A 19,648-nucleotide genomic window follows, 5' to 3' on the forward strand; every position below is an offset into this window, starting at 1 on the left:
AACTAAAACGCTTCCTTGTACAATTTTACATTTGTAAAGTACTAGTGTTCAAAACCAAGGGATGTATCATTTAATTCTGCAGAGGAGGTTCAACTTGGGAAGATTAATAGCTTTTATTTCACAAGCATCAATTTATATTAATATAAATTTAGATTAAACAAAAAACCTGAAATTATCTGAAAGACTGAAATGCAACCAGGAATATATAATTTACAACGCAACAAGCATTTACAAACCAAATCACATACTGTAGATCACTTAATTTTCGCGACACCTTATTTTCGCGAGATAGTCATTAACTCTTTATTAGCGAGACAAAATTTTCACGAATTGTGGTCATTTCTTTATATAATCTTAAGGAATTCTTTTATACGCGAGAATGAAATTTTCGCGAGAATACCATCTCGCGTAATTACGCGAAAATAAAGTTCTCGCAAATAAAAAGTGATTTACAGTATATGGATAACATAATTTTTTATGTAACTACCAAGCTCCAAAAAGTACGAATATCAACATATCAAATATGTTGAACTTCATGTTCAAACGTTAAAGTTGCATGGGTGACCTTGATCCTGGAATCTGACATCAAGACTGATTTTCCTAAACATTATTATCTGGTACTATATATGGTGGGGAGACAAATTATTTCACTCAAATCTAATGTCAATGACACGACATTTTTATAAAAATATATCACAAACTGACATTTACCAAATATTTACAGGGGCTGTTCCCATGGCTTTGTCCTTTGCCTTACTTATATAATCATAGTCTTTCATTTCAGATCGTTCTAGTAATTGTGACCTTGTTTTTTTTCTTCTGGTTTTCTTCCCTTTTTTAATGTTAAGGGTGACGTTAACGACTCCAGCGATAAAGAGCGTGACTACTGCTCCAGTACAAGCGCCTACTAATCCTGCAATTATTACATCGCATTTTCTGATTCCTGGAACTTCATTTGACTGCTGAGAAGGATTGAACAATGAAAAACAAATCGGATGCTTGTAAATTTCATCCGATGAATAAGGTTTTTGTGGACACCCATTGTGTGAAGAACATTCCTTGTAGTTCAGGTTATAGGATACAGCATTAAGAATTGGACAGTATCCATTCAAAGTCAACGCTGAATTGGAACATATTTCCCCGAACTGGTCCTGTGTTGATTCTATGGCTGCACAGTGATAGTCTGGGGTTGGTTCTTTACAGTTCTTCTCAGCTTTCCTTTTATCCCATTCTGTTTTGTTTTGTGGACAAAATTTCACAGAATGAAAATCCTGAGCATTTAATTCTGCACAAACAAGCAAAATGAATGAAATAATTTTTGAAGACATCTTTGTTACTAAAATTACAGATCCGTCAATGGAATTTTACTTTCGCTTTAATAATATGTAATCGATCTATGTGGAATCGGGCTTCGTTAAGGATAGGATTTTATACTCAGTATTTTATAAATGAATAAGCAATGTCTTTATAAGATACACTTACGCAAAAATGTATCGTTTTAACACTACCTATCATACATTTTTATTTCTTCATATTTTTCTAATGATGTGACGAAAGATTGTACGAAAGCCCAATGAGCTCATTTTCGTAGGTAAGAAAAATACATTTTTCGCGTTATAACGGGAAAGTTTCGTGATAAAACGCGAAAGTTTCGCGAATAAACGCGTAACTTTCGCGTTATAACGCAAAACTTTCGCGATATAACGCGTAAATTTCGCGATATAACACGTAAATTTCGCGAATAAACGCGTAACTTTCGCGTTATATCGCGAAACCTTTGCTGTTTTACCAATGATTTGCTTTAGTCTCAACTTTCTTTTGATTTTGTCATCAAGTTTATTCATTACAATGATAAGCAAAAGGCTATTTTGATCTTGGGCCATCACACGATAAATTTTAAGCTTTCTTGCTATTGAATCCATCACAATTTGTCTTTCTCAACGCAGTTCAAACAATTAAACGTTTATGCGAGTTTTCCAAAAGTTAAACTTCAAGATTATTAATTTCGGGGAAAATCACCCCTTTCTGGCGTCTTTTTTTTTGCACTCTCTAGAGAATTTGAAATAATTTTATAGAGATCAAGATCTCAGAAATATTACAAAATGGGGTAAATTTGTCAATTGTGTCCCACCGCATTTGTGAAAATTGGAAAGCAGATTTTCATTTGTCTCCGTTGGATTCACTGTGGAAATACGATATTCTATTTTGAGGTTGCACCACGTCGATCTGTCATTCCATTGCTTACGAAAACATTGACAATTCAAAGTGTACAAACTCTGCTGTATAGCTTCATAGTTTTTATTTATGGCTAGTCCACGAACTTCTCTAAAACCCAATTTATAAATATTGGAGAAAATTTTGAGACCCCTCCTCCTCAATAAATTTGTAATTAATAATATCCAGTTATAATTGTTATTTAAACGGCATCATATGACCCGTTAAGATCATGAAATTACATGTATACATTGTTCATTCACTTTTAAGTTATGTTTCTACAGTGTATAATTTTTTGTCCAAAATGATTGATTTCTTAATTTACTAGTGGTACAGTTGTAGTAAGTGTTACTGATTAAAAAACAACTTGAAAAAAGTGTCAAGTGGAGATTTTCCTTAAAAAATAATAAGTCTAAAGAATTCAAACAATTTAAAAACATGTACAAAAAAGTAAGATTCATTTTATTTATTCAATGGTAAGGGTTTAAAATAAAAAAAAATATTCTGATGATTAATCTATCCTATTCTCGCATCATATCTCCAGTAGATCTTCTGAGGAAATGATATTTTATAAATAGGTTCCTGAGAGTTCCCGTCTGTGTTCATGTTCTTATCTGTCAGTCAAGATCAATGTTCCTGAGTAACATTACTATATGCATCTCATTTCGCGAAATAACGCAAACGTTTTGCGTTATAACGCGAAAATAACGCGTTATATCGCGAAAGTTTCGCGTTATAACGCGAAAGATATGCGTTTATTCGCGAAAGTTTCGCGATATAACGCGAAAATTTTATTTTTCTTACCTACGAAAATGAGATCATTGGGTTTTCGTAAGATTGTAAAAAAGATTTTAAAAAAGAAGCCGGTCACAATAAGATAATGGATTTAAATGGAAATACAAATATAAAATACAACTGGAATTCAGAGAGTTATTGGACATACAACGAAAATTATGCAACATAATTAGATATTTAAGAACTGACATAAAATATGTGAAATATATATATATATACATGTACAGATGTAAAATTTTTTGCAATAAGAACGGACTACAATAAAAAAAAAGCCTCCAAGTTCAGAATACAAACATAATTTGGATATGAAATATTCAAACAGAATGAGAAAAACGGGGAACAAAATTTATTTGAAAATATTAGAAAACTTGAAAATACTTAAAATTATAAAAGTAAACCAGAAGTCTCTGTCGAGTCTGTAGCTCTACTGGTTTGTACTTTAAACAAAGGAATAGAAAAGTGGCAGTTGGGACTTGAAACTTCACAACAGCAAAAAATAGAATAATGATCATGTATCTCAGTGTACACTACTTGCAAGCCATATTATACTATGATCAGACTAAAACTGTACTTGGGACTGGACTTTTTAAGTATATCACAGAAATTTCTATTTTCAGTAACCAGGGCAACACCATTCATCGAAATCAAAAATCAATAAACAGAATTATGTACCTTAGTGAAGTTTACTTGTGTGCCAAGTTATATTGAAATCAAACCAAAACTGTAGGAGGAGTAGCATTTTAAAAGTATTTCACAGAAATTTCTATTTAGTAACCACGGCAACAACGTTCATCGAAATCAAAAACCGATATATAGAATTATGTATCTTAGTGAAGTCTACTTGTGTGCCAAGTTGTATTGAAATCAAACCAAAACTGTAGGAGGAGTAGCATTTTAAATGTATTTCACAGAAATTTCTATTTTTAGTAACCACGGCAACACCGTTCATCGAAATCAAAAACCGATACATGTATACAGAATTATGTATCTTGGTGTAGACTACTTGTGTGCCAAGTTATATTGAAATCAGACCAAAACTGTAGGAGGAGTAGCATTTTAAATGTATTTAACAGAAATTTCTATTTTTAGTAACCATGGCCATCATTGAAATCAAAAACCGATAAACAGAATTATGTATCTTAATAAAGTTTACTTGTGTGCCAAGGTATATTGAAATCAGACCAAAACTGTAGGAGAAGTAGCATTTTGAAAAATTGTTTACATACAGACTGACAGACGGACGGACGAAAGATGCATTACTATCGGATAAGCTTTTCTGGTCTCTGACCAGTAGAGCTAAAAATTGATTTTGTAATTGCAAATTTGTACTAAAAATCAAAATTAAACAAGATATTAGTAATTTGAAAACTATACACATGTATAAAGCGAATGAAAAACCAGAAGTCTCTGTCGTGACTGAAGCTCTACTGGTTTTTACTTATAGCAAAGGAAGAGAAAAGTAGCATTATGGAATTGAAACTTTAAAACAGCAATTAATAGAGTAATGATCCTTGATTAAGTCTTTTTATGTTCTTAGTCTACTTTCATGCCACATTATATCATAATCAGACTAAAACTGTATTTGGGGTAGCATTCTGATAGTATTTTACAGAAATTTCTATCTTAAGTAACCAAGGCAATAATGTTCATAAGAAATCAAAAAAATGATAAATAGAATTGTGTATCTTAGTGCAGTCTACTTCTGTGCAAAATTATATTGAAATCAGACCAAAACTATAGGATTAGTAGTATTTTGAAAGTATTTCACAGAAAGTTCTATGTTGAGTAACCATGGCAACGTCGTTCATAAAAATCAAAAATTGATACACCAAATTGTGTATCTTAGTGTGGTCTGCTTGTGTGCCAAGTTATATTGAAATCAGACCAAAACTGTACAAGGAGTAGCATTTTGAAAGAATTTCACAGAAATTTCTGTGTTAAATAACCATGGCAACATCGTTCATAAAAATCGAAAACCGATATACCAAATTGTGTATCTTGGTGTAGTCTACTTGTGTGCCAAGTTATATTGAATTCAGACCAAAACTGTAGGAGGAGTAGCATTTTGAAAGAATTTCACAGAAATTTTGTATTTTGAGTAACCACGGCAACACCATTTGTCGAAATCAAAAACCGAAATACAGAATTGTGTATCTTAGTGTAGACTACTTGTGTGCCAAGTTATATTGAATTCAGACCAAAACTGTAGGAGGAGTAGCATTTTGAAATAATTTCAAAGAAATTTCTTATTTTAGTAACCACGGCAACACCGTTCATCGAAATCAAAATCCGATACACAGAATTATGTATCTTAGTGTAGTCTATTTGTGTTCCAAGTTATATTGAAATCAGACTAAAACTGTAGGAGGAGTAGCATTTTGAAAGAATTTCACAGAAATTTCTATTTTTAGTAACCACGGCAACCCCGTTCATCGAAATCGAAATCCGATATATAGAATTATGTATCTTTGTGTAGTCTACTTGTGTGCCAAGTTATATTGAAATCAGAAAAACTGTAGGAGGAGTAGCATTTTGAAAGAATTTCACAGAAATTTCTATTTTTAGTAACCACGGCAACACCGTTCATCGAAATCAAAAACCGATACACAGAATTATGTATCTTAGTGTAGTTTATTTGTGTGCCAAGTTATATTGAAATCAGACCAAAACTGTAGGAGGAGTAGCATTTTGAAAGAATTTCACAGAAATTTCTATTTTTAGTAACCACGGCAACACCGTTCATCGAAATCAAAAACCGATAAAAAGAATTATGTATCTTAGTGTAGTTTCTTTGTGTGCCAAGTTATACATGTATTGAAATCAGACCAAAACTGTAGGAGGAGTGGCATTTTGAAAAATTGTTTACAGACAGACAGACGAACGGACGGACGGACGCCGGACGCATTACTATCGCATAAGCTCTTCTAGTCTCTGACCAGTAGAGCTAATAAAGGAAGACAAATGAAATTATTTACACCAAATCAGAATGAACAAGCTAATTCAGAGAATATATGTGTCCCCCGCATAAGGTAGGATGCTTCTCACATTTCTTGAATTTAAAAATTAATGAAATTTTCACAGAATCAAGAGGACAATATCACTATGTGATGGTATCAGTGAGATTAAATTTGACCGTTTAATATTAAAGGCAAGGTCATTACCTTTTTCCTGGACATTTAGAATAAAAAATTACTGTTTCCAATCATGCGATCCCTACTTGTAATTTAAAAGATCGAATGTTTTTCTTTTTGCATAAAAAGATACTACCATACAGGGCCTATAAGATGACATTATCAAATTGACATAGATGATTTAAATAAAATGGATATTTGCTAATCCGAATTTCCTCTACTTTTCTTAAATTTTTAGGATATTTTAGTTATTTTAATATGCTTCCTATATTTAACTTTTTCTCATTTTCACATATAGTAAAGTTGTCACATAAAGGTACAAAATGATGCCAAAACTAAAAGTTTTGATCGTTTACTAAGAGAGAAATAACACTTTTTACGGATTTTTGGCTCAAATCTGCACTGAGATTTGAAGCATTTAAAAGCCAAGATAGTTCTATTTATCTTATTTATTTGATATATTTTGAAACTTTGGTCCCTTATTGTTAAATTAACTTACATTTGAAAATTTCGTCTAGTCTTTGATTGCGTAAAAATTATATCTAAATTCAATGTTCTATAATAATTTTGAGAGGCAGAAAAGAAGATATTTTCATACGCCACCATTCCGCCAAAAATATAGTCCCTGCTAGTTTTCAAACGCAGTATACCATTTCTATTTAATGTTGTACATTTATGACGAGGAAACAAAAATATGGTCTTTTAAATCTCTTACACCTAATATATAAGACATATAAGCAAATATACTTTGAATATTCCATCTAGTCAGAAACTAGAGAAGAATCCTACCTTAAAACATGCGCAGTTCGGGGGGAAGGGGGGGAGGGAGAGTCGGATCCCTCTCACTGAAATTGTAGAATTCTTAAATGTATACATGCATGTATACTGAAGCAAATAAAATATACCATTATGGATATAAAGATTTAATTGCTTATTCTTTATTACGTGTATAGAAGATTCTTTTTATATGGAATATTCATCACACTGTAGTGATGATTTTATGAGTTTGTACAAGCCAGACCTCGTAAATTTTTCGCGTGCTGAATACTATTATTTAGTTTAAAAAAAAAGTATTTCTAAAAAAAAAAAAAGTGGTCCGTCCGGGATTTGAACTCGGGACCTCTCTACGGAAGCCCATTAGTGCCAACCTCTATATATAAAGGAAAAGCAATATATAAAAGCAAACCTCGATATATAAAGGAAACGCAATATATATAAAGAAAACCTGAATATATATAAAGGAAATGCGATATCTATAAACAAAACTGAGATATATATAGAGAAAATGCGATATACGAGGGCCGTTCAAAAATTACGCGGACTGTGCTATTATTTACTCTTACAGACGTCATAGAGTTATGAAATTTCACAGAAATATGTATCTCAAAGATTACAATAAATTTTCGGCAAAATTTCTGTATTTTAAAAAAATTCTACTAAAATTATCGGTATGTTGATATCGCTGATGGAGAGGTACGGAGCACGACAAAAAATTTGAAGCAAAAGCATGCGGAATCCAAAATTTAACTCATACATTTTCTATAATTCGCAATATTTTTCGACAATTTTCTCAAATGTATCTTTAAATTGTTCTATTATTATGTATTTGGATTTCTGACGTGATATTTGAAGCACTAACGGAAATATAGTGATTTTCCTCTGATGCGATTCCCGTGAAAACGACTGAGAAAATGACGTCCCGTGAATTGACGGCGCACCACACTTTTGTTACATTATGTATAATGCTCGAGATATCGCCAACATAGATCCAAAATATGCATAATAAAACATGTAGTAAACTAGGGCTAATTGTAACGGGAACCGTTACAGATGTTCCCCAAACGCTCCCCAACTCCCTTTTGGTGCCATACTCCCTTTAAGCTTCATTAAAAACGACAAACTCTATGCATTTTACACTTTAACAACGTTTCCCTGAAGTATACCGAGTATATTCAAATTTTAGCATTTGCACGCGTGCACATTTAAATGCATGTGCGTAATGACCATATTCTCTTGTCTACACTATCTATATACATTAATATAATAAAATAATAAAGTATTTAATCCAAAAGTATTAAAAAATACGCTTCATCAAGTGTATTTTTGATTTTACCCATCTCACGTGCATGCACGTGCATGCATGTGCATGATGACCTTACCTTTTTGTAGGAATCCACTATGTCTATCTATGTTCTAAATCCCATCCTGTTTGGTTGAAAATCAAAGGAGTTATACCCATTTAAAGTTTAAGCCAATCAGATTGCAGCGCACGTGCATGCGCGTGTTTTCATGATACCTGCTATATACTATATTGTAGTATATCCTAATGCATGACTATGTTTAAAATTTCAAAGCATTTCGTCAAAAAACAAAAGAGATATTGAAATCTTTTTTTCAGCCAATCAGAGAGACGCGCACGTGCATGCACGTGAGTTCGTGCTAATTTGACCATGTCATATTATCTAGACTATTAATATATCCTTATAGAATGAGTTTCAAAGCATTTCAATAAAAAATGTAAAAGTTATGGCTATAATAAGTATATCAGTCATTTCACTCATTTCACGCGCACGCACGTGCATGCGTATGCGCGCAAAATGACCATCGCTGTGCACACCTACACTTGACACCTATTAACCCTAAAAAGGTTTTAACTTAGTTGGGTGAACAGTTTCTGAGAACACTCGCGGACAAAAAAAGTACCGGAGAACAAAGAAGAAAAAAAAGAATAATAATAATAACTAGATGCGTTCTTGTTGCTAGAGCAACAAGCGGTCTTCCGACCGACTTTTCGTAAGAGTTCTACCCTGCGCCATCTCATGAAATAGGTTTCAGATTGTATTTTTTTTTTGTTGTTTACGTTTATTCACAGCTGTCACTCAACGTACATCATGATAATTACAGGAATTCCTCAAAATATCTCGAGAAAAATTGCATTTAAAAATCGGCAAAATATTCCATAGGTGTTATAAAAGAGATAAAAGTCATTTGCAACTGAAAAAAGACATAAACAAAGAAAAAAAATTTGCAACGCCCACAGCGGGATTCGAACCCCCGCCAGTGGGACAAACTTTGGTTCGGTCATATCTTTTCAATATCTGCACGCATCAAAATACTGAATACATATTTAGAATTCTCATAAGACACTCTATAAACCCTGTAAATCCTAAAGAAAAATATTGAAAAACAAAAAAGTTGAGAAATGGGACTTTTTTAATTCCCTTCCGCTTGCGACCGGAAGTGCCGAAGACGAAAAATAAAGGTCGTTGCCCATAACGGAGTTCGATGTTCTATCACCTCAGTGAGTTTCACTTTCATATCTCTAGCCGTTCTCGAGAAAACTGCTGGACAAAATGCCTTTTTAAAAATACAAAAATCCCCAAAAATCGCGAACAAAAGTAAATTTTGAAAAAATGAAAAACACGTCTGGAGATATTATCATGATGCATCATCCCTGTAAAAATCTTTCAAATCCGTCCACGCACAGCTGAGATATCGCCCTAACTATGAAAAAAAGAATAATAATAATAATAATAAAAAACAGACGAATAACAATAAGGTCTTCCGAAGGAAGTCGGAAGACCTTAACTAGTGCTAATTGTAACGGGGACCGTTACAGATGTTCCCCAAACGATCCCCAACTCCCTTTTGGTGCCATATTCCCTGGGAGCTTCATAAAATAAGACAAACTCGATGCCTTTGAAACTTTAACAACGTTTATTAAGAAGTGTAGAAAGTTCATTCAAATTTTAGCATTGCACGCGTGCGCATGTGAATGCATGTGCGTAATGACCATATCATCTTGTCTACACAATCTATATATTTTAATATACTAAACATTAAAGTATTTAATCCAAAAGTTTTAAAAAGTTAGCTCATTCAAGTGTTTTTTATTTTGCTCATTTCACGTGCGCGTACGTGCTCGCACGTGCATGCATGAGCATAATGACCATACCTTCTTGTAGATGTCCGTTACATCTATCTTTGTTCTAAATCCCATCCCGTTTGGTTGAAAACCAAGGGAGTTATAGTTGTTTAAAGTTTCAACCAATCAGATTGCAGCGCAAGTACATGCACGTGTATGTATGTGCATGGTGACCATATTTTTTTGTTGTAGTCAAATATATCTATCTATGTTCCAAATCTCATCCTGTTTGGTTGAAAATTAAGGGAGTTATAGTTATTTAAAGTTTAAGCCAATCAGATTGCAGCGCACGTGCATGCACGTGTTTTCATGATAATTGATATATATCATGTTGTAGGATATCCTAATGCATGGCTATTTTCAAAATTTCTTAGGATTTCATCAAAAAACAAGAAAGATATTGAGACTTTAGTTTCAGCCAATCAGAGCAAAATGCACGTGCATGCACGTGAGATCTTGCGATTTTGACCATGTCATATTGTCTATGCTACTAATATATCCTTATATTATAAGTTTCAAAGCATTTCATCAAAAATTTAAAAAGTTACGCCTATATCAATTAAATCGGCCATTTCACATGTTGCACGTGCACGCTCTTGCAAGCACGTGCGCGCAAAATGACCTTCATTCCGCAAATCTACATAACATGTCTACTGACCCTAAAAACATTTCACCTTGGTCGGATGTATAGTTTGCGAGATCATTCCCGGACAAAAAAGTACCCAGGAAGAAGAAGAAGAAGAAAAATAATAATAACTAGGGCTAATTGTAACGGGGACCGTTACAGATGTTCCCCAAACGCTCCCCTACACCCTTTTGGTGCCATATTACCTGTAAGCGCTATTAAATAAGACACACTTTTTCCCCGAAGAATACAAAATATATTTAAATTTTAGCATTGCACGCGTGCTTATCTATACACTCATTTAAGCGTATTTTTAATATTACTCATTTCACGTGCATGAGGACTATACCTTCCTGTAGAAGTTTATTATGTCTGTCTATGTTCTAAATCCCACCCTGTTTGGCTGAAAAACAAGGGAGTTATAGCCATTTACAGTTTTAGCCAATAAGGTTGCAGCGCACGTGCATGCGCGTGATTTCATGACAATTGTTATATATCATATTGTAGTACATCCTAAAGTATGTATATATTTTAGATTTCATAGCATTTCGTCAAAAAACAGGAAAGATATTGAGATTTTTGTTTCAGCCAATCAGAACGAAGCGCACGTGAACGTACGTTCATTTATGTGCATGATGACCATACCTTCTTGTAGAAGTTTGTTATATCTGTCTATTTTCTAAATCCCATCCTGTTTGGTTGAAAAACAAGGGAGTTATAGCCATTTAAAGTTTAAGCCAATCAGATTGCAGCGCACGAGCATGCACGTGTTTTCAAGACAATTGTTATATACTATATTGTAGAACATCCTAAAGTATGCCTATATTTTAAATTTCATACCATTCCGTCAAAAAACAGAAAAGATATTGGGATTTTTGTTTCAGCCAATCAGAGCAAAGCGCACGTGCATGCGCGTGAGTTCTTGCTAATTTGACAGTGTCATATTATCTACACTATTATTATATCTTTATATAATGAGTTTCAAATCATTTCATTAAAAAATGTAAAAGTTATAGCTATATTAAGTATATCGGTCATTTCACTCATATCACGCGCCCGCACGTGCATGCGTATGCGCGCAAAATGACCTTCGTTCCGCACACCTACACTACACACCTATTAACCCTAAAAAGGTTTTAGCTTAGTTGGGTGAACAGTTTCTGAGAACACTCGCGGACAAAAAAGTACCGGAGAACAAAGAAGAAAAAAAAGAATAATAATAATAATAATAATAACTAGGGCTAATTGTAACGGGAACCGTTACAGATGTTCCCCAAACGCTCCCCACCTCCCTTTTGGTGCCTTATTCCCTGTAAGCTTCATTAAATAAGACAAACGCGATACATTTAAGACTTAAACAAAGTTTTACCAGAAGTATTCAATTTCAGCATTGCACGCATGCGCATATGAATGCATGTGCATAATGACCATATCATCTTGTCTACACTACTGATATATTTTAATATGCTAAATATTACAGCATTTAATCCAAAAATATGTTTAATCTAGTGTATTTTGAATTTTACTCATTTCACGTGCACGCACATGCATGCATGTGCATGATGACCATTCCCTGTTGTGGGAGTCTACAATATCTATCTATGTTCTGAATCCCATCCTGTTTGGTTGAAAACCAAGGGAGTTATTGCCATTTAAAGTTTCAGCCAATTAGATTGCAGCGCACGTGCATGCGCGTGATTGGATGAAAATTATTATATATCATATTGTAGGATATCCTAAAGCATGCCTATGTTTTAAATTTCAAAGCATTTCGTCAAAAAACAAAAAAGATATTGAGATTTTTGTTTCAGCCAATCAGAGCTAAGCGCACGTTCATGCACGTGCAAGCATGTTCATCATGACCATACCTTCTTCTAGGAGTCCATTAAGTTTGTCTATGTTCTAAATCCCATGCTGTTTGGTTGAAAAACAAGGGAGTTATAGCCATTTAAACTTTAAGCCAATCAGATTGCAGCGCACGTGCATGCGCGTGATTTGATAAAAATTCTTATATACCGTATTGTAGGATATCCTAAAGCATGCCTATGTCTTAAATTTCAAAGCATTTCGGCAAGAAACAGAGAAGATATTGAGATTTTTGTTTCAGCCAATCAGAGCGAAGCGCCCCTGCCATCGCGGGAGTTAGTGCTAATTTGACAGTGTCATCTTATCTACACTATTAATATATCTCTATATGATGAGTTTCAAATAATTTTATTAAAAAATGTAAAAGTTATAGCTTTATTAAGTATATCAGTCATTTCACTCATATCACGCGCACGCACGTGCAGGCGCATGCGCGCAAAATGACCTTCGTTCCGCACACCTACACTACACACCTATTAACCCTAAAAAGGTTTTAACTTAGTTGGGTGAACAGTTTCTGAGAACACTTCCGGACAAAAAAGTACCGGAGAACAAATAAGAAAAAAAAGAATAATAATAATAATAATAATAAGAAACCGAGTAAAACAATATGTTCCCAAACTCCGTTTGGGGAACATAATAAGAAACCGAGTAAAACAATATGTTCCCAAACTCCGTTTGGGGAACATAATAAGAAACAGAGTAAAAACAATATGTTCCCCAACTTCGTTTGGGGAACATAACTAGGGTATTCGAGACATTCGTCCACAAATAGCAAATAGGAATTTTAGACCGTTAGATCTTTGTAAAATGGCTATACGGGAGGACGGGAAGAAGATTATCGACGAAAACTTTATCCGGACTGTAAAGAACGTGATTGAGACTCACCAATATCACACTATATCTGAAAAATACCTGCAGTGTTTGGTTTTAAAACAAAAAAAGAATATTCTTTACTTGTTTAATAGATTTAAAGCTTGACAAGAAATGGTGTTTGGATGTTGAGTAGATAAGATAACTCAAACTGTACAGGTACTCTTGGGAAAATGTTGAGAAAATGAAAGCTCAATCACATATTTTTTTATAATGTCTGTGACGTCGAAGATTTTGCTGCTCCGTGACTTAATGATATGTCCTGAAAAATCACTCAAAATTGATACCAATTTACAACATTTTGATATGAAATTTTGTAGACTATACAAGTAAAGATTCTTTTATATTATGTGCGACATTTTGCCCAATTATGTCGTCAAATATTTTTTCTGTGCAGCAAGTCTGCGTAATTTTTGAACGGCCCTCGTATATAAAATAAACCTGGATATATATATTATATAAAGGATATGTGATATATATAAACCAACCTGGATATATATAAAGGAAATGCGAAATACATGAACAAAACCTCGCTATATATAAAGAGAAATGCGATATATATAAAGAGAAAATTTTCCACTGCGTGACCTGTAGCGCTCGGCTGTCCATCAAGATTATATACAGATTAACTCCTGGCAGGGGGAAATCAGTTACACAGTACACATGTATAACTTTCCCAGAATCGGCAAAATGTTGCTATTTAAAAGTGTTTATTTGTTTGTACATGCATATATCAATGAACTGTAATTGTAACATTACTTAAAATAATGCATTTAATTGAGAAGAAGAGCATTTAATTGAATACATTCATGAAATAAGTATATGTGTTACTGACATTAAAAGTTTGAATCTAAAGTTTAAATTATCTAGATAGTTATAGATAGGTTTAAACTATAGATTTAAACTTTTAATGTAACATATGCATCGTATTTCTTGTGTTTTTATTGGATTTACATATATTTTGATCAACTTCGTTAATTTTTAACAACCAAACCTTGTTTTTTTTTATTACCAAACTTGCTACTGTAGATCACTTAATTTTCGCGACACCTAATTTTTGCAAGATAGTCTTTAACTCTTTATTAGCGAGACAAAATTTTCACGAATTGTGGTCATTGCTGTATATAATCTTAAGGAATTCTATTATACGCGAGAATTAAATTTTCGCGAGCATACCGTCTCGCGTAATTACGCGAAAATAAACTTCTCGCGAAAAAAAGTGATTTACAGTACCTTTGGTTTCACAGCCGAGAATTTATGAAAATAATGTTAAGCGTGGAGTCTTAACAATTTTTTAATGCCCTAATTCAAACCTTTGGTTTCACAACCGAGAATTTATGAAAATAATGTTAAACGTGGAGTCTTAACAATATTTTAATGGCCTTATTCAAATTTATTTTAATTCATTATAAAATAATTTACTAATATGCCCATTGATTATATCAAAAAAAAAAAGAATCGGAATGGGAGAGATGAAGGTACCCACTTCATTTTAATATGAGGGAAGAAAGCGACATGTACATGTACTATTAACGTAATAATTTAAGGGTCTTTTGGTGTGCAAAAAAAAATCAAGTATTTGTGAATAAATAAAAAGAAACGACTTAGTGCATGCACACTTATATAATTAAACTACGGATTTTTGTCCCACATCGCAAATTAAATCGATTTGAAATTCTCCAAACATTATGTAAAAAATATCGTAAAACGCTAAATAGCTTTTAAAACATGATAAAACACACTTGCATTTTTGCACCGAATTATATTTCGATGAAAAAGACCCCCAATATTAAGTGCTATGTAATATACATTTTAAGCAGAAAAGTCTCTCATTGGTGTCATTCTGCCCAACGCGTCTGAAATGTAAGAAGAGCAGCAGTTTTTTAGCTTTAGTTTTAATCGTCATAATTATCAAGATACACAAATGAAGAAAACATAACACGCTGGATACCATCCTGAAACAGCCACATCAACTGATTGCAATCAAAACATTGGACTGGGAGCTGCTTATCATATGTTGGCGAAGTGTCTGTTGTAATGAAGGTCATTAAATATGTTAAAGATCAGGCGTTGGAAATTTTTCTCTTTATATATATATCGAAGTTTTGTTTATATATATCGCATTTCCTTTATATATATAACGAAGTTTTCTTCATATATATCGCATTTCCTTTATATATATCGAGGTTTTCTTCATATATATCGCATTTCCTTTATATATAGAGGTTTGCTTTTATATATTGCTTTTTCTTTATATATAGAGGTTGGCACTAATGGGCTTCCGTACCTCTCACATGGGAAGCGAGAAACATACCACATACATGTATATATTCATGTTCGGTATTGTCAAAGTTTTACACAATCCATGGTCTTTGATTTATTTAGCCTTTATTAAACAGTTCTAAAAGATGTAATAAGAACATAAAGTCCGCCGAGAACCTGTTTTATACGCAATAACTCTCCTCATGCCCCTGTGCTAAAAATAGCGACATGTAATACTATAAATACTAATAAAACTAACGGGGCGGGTCACTTTGAGAGGGGTGAAAGAGGCCCTAGGGAGTTCTGGTATAATATTACATTGCATAAGCTCAAAATCTTCTTGAAATATCGCCCAGAAATGATAGTGTTATACACAGACAGAATGTCTAAATTTACGACCTTGAACTATGACCTTTTGACCTCAAAATCAATAGAGGTCTTTCATTAGGCCACAGATAGTTGCTATGTAAAATTTCATTGCAATAGCTCAAATTCTAGAGATATCATGTGGAAACGAAAGTGTTATAACAGACAGAATTTGCTTATTTATGACCTTGACCTTTGATCTTTTGACCTCAAAATCAATAGGTTTCTTCTTTAGTCCATAGGAAGTTGCTATGCTAAATTTCATTGCAAAAGCTCAAAGGGTTCTCAAGATATCTTGTGGAAACGAAAGCGTTACAGACAGACAGAAAGACGGACGGACGGACAGACGGACGGACGGACAAACCCAAATTGATATCCCCCACTTTTCAAGCGGGGGACAAAAAGATTGTCATGGATGACACGAGAATAAAGGCTTCTTTCAACCCACAGATTGATTGATTGTATATTGTTTAACGTCCCTCTCGAGAATTTTTTCACTCATATGAAGACGCCACCATTTGCCGATGGAGAGCTGCAAATTTTGTCCTATACTCGGCACTCAAGGCCATTGAGCAAGGAGGGATATTTTTCGTGCCAGCACCTACTGCGACACGGGACCTCGGTTTATACGATCTCATCCGAAGGACCGGTCTCCACGTCCCACAGTGGGATTCGAACCCACACACCACAGATTGAAGAAGGTTTGTCAAAACAGAAATATATTACAAAAGGATACTTCAATTAAATGACAAAACTATTGATCATAAAGAAGTTTTTTTTTTTTAAATTGGGACAAAGTTTTCGAGGAAACAATGAAGATGGTAGAGAAAACAGATATCGAAAATATAGTGGTGAAATACGAAAAAGAAATGAATGACCAGAGCTCTAATTTGGATGAAATTTTGGGTTTCTAAAGTAAGATGGTTGTTCATCCATCAGAGCTCATTTCCTACATAAAGGATATCCTATACTAGATCTGTCATAGTCTGATGATACGATCATTGAAAAATAGGGACACCGACCTCGTGCTTTCTTAGAATATGTGATATATAACCAACTGAGATATCCGTAAGCAGGCGATGAAGGTATATCGCTGCATAAGTAAGGGAAGTTGACGATAGAAAAGTTAAAATCATGTTTATCATAGAGCTTGGTTGTTAAATTACCATTAACGTCCCTTTTAAGTAAAATATTCAAATTTGAAACGGATGTGTCAGACTCTGGGGTATCCTTTATCTCAAGCTCAACAGGATATATAGTATCGACATAAGAATGTAGAACCAATTTTGGCATATAACATCCATATGTAAAGGAAAACAAAGAATGTGAATTTCATGGCCCCTGTCCCCCAGGGGTCTGAGGGTGGGGCTAAAACCACCAAATCCTCTTTCTTACATCCTATCTGTATACATCAATCAGCCAACAGCACTGAACCTTTGGACCAGAGGCTTTTGATTTTAGGGTGAAAATGCATAACGTCTTCAAAATTCTTCTATCTCCTTGTATATTCAGCGGAAACAATAAGATAAAAAGTTATGATGAGCAAGAGTGCCCCTTCAAAGATTGTGAAATTGGTGGTTCCTGAGTCAGGGGTTCAAGTGTTAGGACAGGGCTTTATTGAGCATTGAATTTAAAGTGAATATGCCCAATTTGTAGCTCTACTGGTCGAAGACCAGAAGAGCTTATGCGATAGTAATGCGTCCGTCGTCCGTCCGTCTGTCTGTAAACAGTATTTCAAAATGGAAATTTCTGTGAAATACTTTTAAAATGCTACTTATACAGTTTTGGTCTGATTTCAATATAACCTAATACACAAGCTGACTATACTAAGATACATAATTCTCTGCATCGGTTTTTGATTTCGTTGCACAGTGTTGCCGTGTTTACTAGAAATAGAAATTTCTATGAAATGCTTTTAAAATGCTACTTCTCCTACAGTTTTGGTCTGATTGCAATATAACTTGACAAACAAGTAGACTAAGATACATAATTCTGTGCATCGGCTTTTGATTTCGATGAACGGTGTACCCGTAGTTACTAAAAAAAGAAATTTCTGAGAAATGATTTTAAAATGCTATCACAAATATAGTTTTAGTTTGATGATGATATAATGTGGCTTGCAGATAGACTACCCTTAGATACATCATTATCTTTATTTTTTTAAATTTATTTCGATGAACGGTGTTGTCATGGTAGCTAAAATTGAAAATTCTTTTAAAATTTTTATCAAAAGCTACTCCTACAGCTGTAGTCTTATTGCAATATTGCCACCAAAAGACTTTATCAAGGATCATTATTCTATTTATTGCTGTTGTATTTAGTTTCAAGTCCCAACTGCAACTTTTCTCTTCCTTTGTTATAAGTATAAACCAGTAGAGCCACAGTCTCGATAGAGACTTCTGTTTTTTTCTAAAATCGTCATTTGCTCATGGTGATTTACTAGACAAAGTGCATGATTAAGATAAATAAGGATGTTTCCTTTCGAAATTGTGAATCCCAAGGCCCCTGGGACGGGGAATCTGGAGTTAATTGGGGCTCAATCGATTAAAGAGTGAAATTGCATTCATTCTTTCTGGAGCTAGTGCGGTATTATATTAATTTTAACAGTTACAACTGCAGGATATTGAGCTTACAAACTAATGTGTATGTTTATGATAAGCAAGAGTGCCTCTTCCAAAATAATGAAATTCACTTGGTCAGCGAATCTTTAAAACTGGAATTCATTTGATTATGTAGTAAAATGTATCAGTTTGTTGAAATTTTTTTCCACTTCTCTTCAATATTTATAGCAGAGAAACTAAGTGCAGGGTAAAAATGAGAAAGAACACTTTTCGGAATTTTGAAATTTATGGCTCCTGAATGAGGGGTTCTATGACGATAATGAATTGTAATATTTTACTCTGCTTTAAGGGAATTTATTTCCCTTTATTTTTCACTTCGAGAAACAATACAACTAATGTAATAATGACTGCTAAGTAAATTGAATAAAAGGATGTGAACGAATTTTAAAATAATAAGCAGTGCTTACGAAATTTTAAATAATCAAGTATACTTGTAAATAGTAGATTTATGAAAATGATTAGAAATCTTTAACATTTTTATATACATTAAATATTATTCAAAGACAGATAGGGGTTGCGCTGGGTGAAAAATGTTAATATAATGTTGTACGCTATTAAGCCCTGTGAAAATGAAAAAAAAATTCAATGTGTAATTATATTGCAATTACTTTATCATTGCCATATGAATTTTGTTCGTTATCTCCATATTCTTCATCAATAAAAAAGTCTTTATTAAACATTTGAGAATGGTAATGTTTTTAGATAATGATTTCCCCTTCCTTTCACTCTCTACAATTGATGAATTGTACAAGAAAAAAGGTAAAAAAAAAATAATTGAATGATTTAGTGGAGTTGTCCAGTTCTCGTCAAGCGAATGATAATCCACACCAAGTGGAGTCGATCCACTTCTACTGCCACTGCACACACACTGTGGTGTACCAATGGGCACGCGGAAGGCCTCAGTTCAAAGTTACCCGTCTATTGGCCAAGGCAATAACATCTTTGAGAAAGGATAGCCATGCAATACCAC

This window comes from Saccostrea cucullata, unplaced genomic scaffold, assembly GCF_032062105.1.
Source record: "Saccostrea cucullata isolate Sc308-1 unplaced genomic scaffold, CSIRO_AGI_Scuc_v1 ctg801, whole genome shotgun sequence".
NCBI classification, from domain to species: domain Eukaryota; kingdom Metazoa; phylum Mollusca; class Bivalvia; order Ostreida; family Ostreidae; genus Saccostrea; species Saccostrea cuccullata.